Source organism: Eriocheir sinensis, chromosome 1 (genome assembly GCF_024679095.1).
Source record: "Eriocheir sinensis breed Jianghai 21 chromosome 1, ASM2467909v1, whole genome shotgun sequence".
Lineage (NCBI taxonomy): Eukaryota > Metazoa > Arthropoda > Malacostraca > Decapoda > Varunidae > Eriocheir > Eriocheir sinensis.
The window spans coordinates 21741010-21748022 of record NC_066509.1 but is presented as its reverse complement, the minus strand read 5'-3'; the positions used below and the strand labels follow the sequence as shown (position 1 = coordinate 21748022).

General features: G+C 45.5%; 1 long non-coding RNA gene across 1 annotated transcript; it reads right to left on the bottom strand.

Annotated features, from left to right (window-relative positions):
* Positions 1 to 112: 112 nt before the first annotated feature.
* Positions 113 to 6734, bottom strand: LOC126995250 (uncharacterized). Its single transcript, XR_007750200.1, has 5 exons — positions 6660 to 6734; positions 4199 to 4319; positions 3654 to 3837; positions 3208 to 3310; positions 113 to 1687 (listed from the first exon to the last, which is right to left on the bottom strand). It is a non-coding gene; the product is annotated as an uncharacterized LOC126995250 (long non-coding RNA).
* Between the last annotated feature and the right edge of the window lie 279 nt (positions 6735 to 7013).

The following is a 7013-nucleotide window of genomic DNA, read 5'->3' as shown; positions in this document are numbered from 1 at the left end:
GAATGGGGTAATGTTACCAGTGGGGTTCCTTAAGGTTCAGTTTTAGGTCTGCTTTTATTCATTATCTACATCAATGACATAGACAATGGGATAACTAGTGACATAGGTAAATTTGCAGATGACACCAAAATAGGATGCACTATTAGGACAGGGGAGGATGCTAGAGCACTGCAGGATGATCTCAACAAACTGTCAGCTTGCATGGTCAGAGAAATGGCAGATGAATTTTAACATCACCAAGTGTAGCGTACTTAGTGTAGGAACATGCAACCCATTACAGCGATAGGTAGATCAGTGTGTGAAAGGGCTTTAGGAGTGTTAGTGAACTCTGACCAAAAACTAAGGAAGCAATGTATTAGTGCAAGGAATAGGGCTAACAGGGTATTAGGCTTTATTAACAGGACAGTAACCAACAGGAGTGCAGAGGTCAGACTCTATTTAGCGTTAGTTAGGCCACACTTAGATTATGCTCCAGTTTTGGTGCTCACACTACAGAATGGACATCAACTTGCTAGAATCAGTTCAGAGGACGATGACCAAGATGATTCAGGGGCTGAGGAGCCTCCCATATCAAGATAGGCTGAAACATCTCAACTTACATTCACTAGAAAGACGAAGAGTGCAGGGAGATCTGATAGAAGTATTCAAATGGGTCAAGGGTTACAACAAAGGCGATATAAGTAAAGTACTGAGAATTAGCCAGCAGGATAGAACACGCAGTAATGATTTAAATGAGAAAATTATAGATTTAGGAGAGATATAGGCAAGCATTGGTTTAGTAATAGGGTGGTGGGGCAATGGAATAGATTCAGCAATCACACAGTTAGTGCAGGGACGATAGCTTGTTTTAAGAGTAGACTGGGTAACTACATGGACGAGGATGACAGGTGGCAGTGCAGTGTGGGTGCAGTAAGAAGACAGAGTACTGGAGCGTACGCCCGTACCGAAGGTAAACGAGGATCAAGCCTCTACCTGTAACCCCTGAAACTACACCTCACCCATCGTGAGTAGTGGGGGGTTTCTGGAGCTGCCCTGTGTAGGCCACTCGGCCTCTTGCAGTTTCCCCATGTTCTTATGTTCTTATGAGGAGTGCTGCTAGCCTCAACAGCACTAAAGGGTGTGGCTGTTGAGAAGGGGAGGAAGGAAGGTAGGTGAAGGAGGGTACAAGGATTAGTCTCTGGCACAGGTGGGTATGGCAGTAAATACCGAGGGACTGCTCTGCTGATGGCAGGAAGGGAGATAAAAGTTAAGAGGCTGTGGAGGTACGCAGTAAGTAAAGTGGGTCAATAATAACCATTATAAAAGTTAAGAGGTGGAGTGCTTTTAGTCTCTTTCTGGCACAAGTGAATAGATAAGATTTCTTCTTTAGTACATCAAGGAAGGGAGGCAGCTCAAGGAAAATAAAAAAACGTGTCAAAAAGAGGGGTAAGAATGGGGTGCCACTGACAACTTTGGAGTTGGTGGAGTTGTGAAGGAAGGTGCGTGATGAAGGTGAAAAGGCAGAGTGAAAGCTGAGTCTGTCCCGCACAAGTGGGTGAAGTTGAAGACTCACAACTTTGGCATCGGTGGAGGTGGTGACGGTGCTGGTGGCCAAAATGGAGTCCAGGGTGGGTACTGAAGACCCCGGCAGACCCAGCGAGAAGCCAGTTGCAGGCCCACACTCGGCCACCAGCGCGTTGACCACCTCCTGAGGGAAACATCATTGTCATCATCAACGACAACAATTCCAACCCTCCCCTCGGCCCATGTGGCACAGTAAAGGTGGTGAAGGGGACAACTGCAAAATCTATCACCACCGCTAACATTCTCCTCACCCTTCTCACTTCAAATAGTCCTTAAGACCATATCTAGCCAAAGTAATTGATGTGCCCCAGAGAAAACTAACACTCCAACAATGATATACAATTGGAGAATAAGAATTTGTAACACTTTTCAACACGTCACTAAAAACAGGCACCAAACAGTTACAACTACACTTTCAATCATTAGGCACAACACGAGTCCAATGGGTTACTCTCTACAGGAAGGTGCTTCAGCCCCTCACCTGGTGCTGCCTGACAAGGTGCAGGACTTGGTAGCAGGGTTGCCAGATGTCCCGGTCATTACGAGGCCAGAGTTTTGTTCGAAACGGCCAGAAAAAGGCCAACCTTACTACACCATAGAAGCAATATATTTGATCACATAAATATTTATCATGGACTTTTTCAGTGTACTAATTGTACAATTACAAAGTTTACAGTAACAAGTGCCACCTCTGTTACTCAGCCACCCATGGTCTTAATTTCTCCCACTCCTCTCGGTAGGCTTTCCCATCACTATACGAAGTTCTCCATTTACCCATGTTGTCAGTTTAGATGAATGACAAATTAGCTGCTCCTGTAATTTTCAGCGCCTTTAGAAACCGGGCTCAACTTTCCCAATACGTAGGACGCGTGTCAGCCGCGACGGACTTTTAACTTTACAACCTGAGGGGAGCAGGGAAAGAGAAGGGACGGAAGAGCGCGTGACAAAGGGTGCGCCAAGACCGGTACCAAACACGTAACGAATGATGTCCTTATTATTAAGTGCATTAGATGCTCTTAAACACATGTTCTTTTGCGCTAACATCATATTATCTTTATTTCTTTGGGAGTTATTAATAATATTTTAAATAACAGCAGGATATATGCTGAACATTAGAAAAAGGCCAAAAAAAGGCCAACATACGGTTGGCCTCTGGACCTAAAAAAGCCAAATTGGCCTTTTAAGGCCAACTCTGGCAACCCTGCTCGGTAGAGGTGGGTGGGGGCATGTCTCGGGGCAGCGGGGTGTCGTGGTCTTGCCCCGGCGGCAGGCAGGGGCACCGTCAGGGCTTGGAACAGACGTGTTAATGCTTGTGTGTGATAGCATTGCGGGGGATGAATAAAATTATGTGCACAACAAGGGGAACTGTGTTAAGGTTAGAAGCCGAGAGACGGTTGATTTGCGGGAGATCCATTATGTAAGGAATGCCTGTTTTGTGCACAATAGAGCTAGCAAATGTTGCAGCATAAAAAAGGGAGATAAACTTGTGTGGTGGACTGTTGCAAAAAAATAAATGTTCATCTTGTGTAAGGATCTATAGGAAGGAGAGAGACTTGAAGGTACGACAAGACATAAAGAAGGGAGACAGGCGTGTGTGTAAAATTCCAGATAGATGAGAGACTTAAAGCTACAACACCCACCCACCCTGACGCAGCAAGGAGCCACCACGTGTGTGGGGCAGGATGAGCTCTGGCGGCTCCGGGCTGCTTTGAGTGTCCAGGGAGATGCTCTGGTAATTGTTGCGCAGCTGTTGGGGAGGAACTGGAGGTCAACAACACAGAAAAATAATACTATACTACTTGATGAATCCTAGTTAGTCACTGAGTTAGTTAGCTTGACTAAAAAAATATATGCCAGTATTTTCAGACGTTTCCGCCTCTCATGTCAACGATTTATAAAGGCCAGTAAAAGAGATTGGTCGGAATCTAATGAGTGTTATTGAGGTTCATTTTATAGAAAGGCTAAACAACACCAGGGTCATAAAACTGCCCTCGAAAATGCCTACGTACAAGTCCTATGAAAGCCTTGTTAAATCTGAAAGGTTTAAGAACATGACCCCAAGACACACTATTGCCACCACTCTGTCCCACCTTCACCGGTGTCTCCATGAGCTCTGAGAAATGCTTCAAGATCTGGGCGAGGTTCTGGGCGGAGGCCACGTCGCTGGGGTCCCTGAGGAGGCCCAGCACTCGCCAACACAGCACCACCGCCGCACCGTGCCACCACCACACATCACCGAACCCTGCTCCGATGACAGTCCTCCCTACAGGGCGTCTGATGGAGTGAAAGGCAGAAAGAGTAAGGAAAAGAATACTTGTAGGAGGAGTGGAAGGTGCTGTAGTGTGCTAGTATTTCTGAGACAAGATATAAAAGGACAAGAAGTGCTCAGTAAAATATTCAACAGGAGACTCAAAGATAAGTTCACAGAAGGAATAAGGAAACTAGGACTTGACAGAGGTTTTGACATTTCCAGGCAGAAGGAGAAGAAGGATGAAAGTAAAGACAAGAAGTGCTCGGTAAAATAACACTTGGTGGAGGAGAGGAAAATACTGAATATTTTTAATATTTCTAATGAGACAATGAAGAAGGATAAGAAAGGTAAGAATTAGTGCTGGGTAGAATTCTCCATACTCACCGATGCCGGCTGTGTTTCCGCCCAGCTCTGTCCCCATCAGCGAGTCGTTCACGGAGGGCGACTCGGAGCCTTATGATGGCAATTAAAGGGGAGGGAGTGCGCAAGTCCTCGTTTCCGTAACCTGGAAGTACAAAGTGAACGGTCAAATACGAAACAGAACTTCAACCAAGAAATAGCTAGGAAAAAAAAAAGCAGGGACAAAACAGGAAGAGGAATGAATTGGCAAAGTTCTGTGAGTCATCCCCAAAGGCACTCTTCCATCCATGTGATAGGGCCTCCAGGGGCGTGAGGTGTGAAGGCAGAAGAGGTGGGCAAGTGCGGTACTTAGTGCGGTAGAACCACATCACAAAAAAAGTACATAATACCCAAACACATAATGAATCACCTTGACGCAAACAACATCCTTACTGACTCGCAACACGGCTTTCGACCTAATTAAAACGCTCATGTGAATCGCAACTCATTACTACATATCACGACATGACGAGGCTACTTGACCGACGTGACATTAAACAAGTTGACACTATTGTTTTAGATTTTGCCAAAGCCTTCGACAAAGTCCCGCACATAAGACGGACATTAAAATTAAAATACTACGGTATTTCAGGACCTATTCTTAACTGGATCACTGCATTTCTTACTAACAGGACTCAACGTGTTCTTGACGGATCTTCATCCGACACTGTCCCTGTTTCTTCAGGTGTCCCACAAGGCACCGTTCTAGGCCCCCTTCTTTTCCTCCTGTACATTAACGATCTTCCACTGTCAACGCCTAACTCTTCCACTAGACTATTTGCCGACGATAGTTTACTGTTTAGAGCAGTAAAGACTACTGACGACTGCAGACTACTACAAAACGACTTGGACGCCCTCGAGCGGTGGGAACGCACCTGGTAGATGCACTTCCGACCAGACAAATGCAAACTACTGAGATTCACTAGAGCGCACAACCCCATCCATCACACTTACACTCTCCATAATTCAGATTTAAAATCAGTTCACACACACAAGTACCTTGGTATCCATCTCTCAACTCAACACCCACATAGACCATAGCAGTGCCACAGCCAACAGAACACTGGGGTTCCTGAGGAGGCATTTACATAACTGCACACCTGACATTAAACACATAGATTATGACACACTTGTGAGACCAACACTGGAATACTGCTCCACGGTGTGGGATCCTTACACACACAAACATTGATAGGTTAGAACAAATCAACACCAAGGCGGCTAGGTTGATTACAAACAATTACACTCGAACGTCTGGATTCACAACACGGATCAAACAACAGATAAACATGGACCCTCTTCACATACGCAGACAAGCACACAGACTTACACCTATGTACAAGATCACAAACACTCACATTGACATTGACCCACAAACATACCTACACAAGGCAAGCAGTTAACGTACTCGTAACACACACATCCATAAATACCAAACATATCATACTAACACTGACGCATACAAGCACTCATACTTTCCACGCATCATACGTGACTGGAACAGCCTCCCTCATCAGATTTTAGACTGTGATACAATAGACTCATTCAAAAATCAAATATACACTCACTTGTTACCACAACACACCAACACTAACAATTACACTTGATTCACTTCCCTCCCCTGCACACTCGGCTCCCCCGTCCCCCCAACAAATATGCGTGTTATGCACCATACAGGTGCCCTGCGCATTATTAACCAGATCCAGATCCTGATACCGCACTACCGCAAATTTTCTGAAAATACTGCACTACCGCGGGCCGCACTAAAAAATCCTGCGGTACTTTTTTGCGGTACTTTGAAAACTATCGAAGACGACATTTGCAGAGCGGCATATTCACAGATTTTTTTTTTTATCGGTGAGTCGGACTCAATCAGTCAATCGGTATCAGTCATCTGAATCAGTGATTTAATCATTCTGACTTTTCAGTTATTGTTCAAAATCAAACACTAAATAGACAGACTAAACTACTACACTGCGAGTCTTCTTTAAGAGTGTGAGGGTGGAATTCTACGGTGAGGGCTTGGTGGATTATACAGAGCAGGAAAGGAATAGCATTGCACAAGTGGGGGCACTAGTGGAGGGACATCAGGGGATGCTAGTGGGTGGATGTGGTAATAAACCTCTTCAAAATAGATGGAATGATTTGGACTGGTGAGAAAAAAAACAATACGCAGGTAATCAACGACATGGCAGCTGATTGGGTGGATGAACATTGGGCGGATTATTATTATTATTATTTTTAAAATGGAGGTACAGAAGAGGAAGCTGTTGGGTGGACGTGGACCCCAGGAATGGCTGGAGTGAGTTAGGCTGGTTAGGTACAAGTAAATAATGCACACAGATACTAGCATTAAAACAGATCCTGACCCTGAAAACATCGCTCCCGAGCCTCAACACAGATTCAGAGCCTTAACTAAACCACAGTGCACGACACTCAGCGTCACCTGAACGACAAGTATCTCCGCTGCCTCCACACCGTCCCCACAGCCTTCACACGCCGGGTTCCCTCCTTGACTGACAACTGTTCTCCTCCTCTCCTCCCTCTTGCACTCCCCCTCCCCTCCCCCTTCCTTTAGGATCGGTTATTCCCCCTTACTCCACCTTTCTTTTTTCTCTTCAACTTCATAACTATCACTACTTCCTCCTCCCGCTCCGTCTCCTCCCACTCCCTCTCCATGATATCCTAATAACCCCTTTTCCCTCGTCTTCTCCAACTACGTAACTATCACTTCACCTCTTCCTCCTCCTTCGACCTTGTTTCCTAATTACTTCCTCCTCCTCCCCCTCGTTCCTTAGTT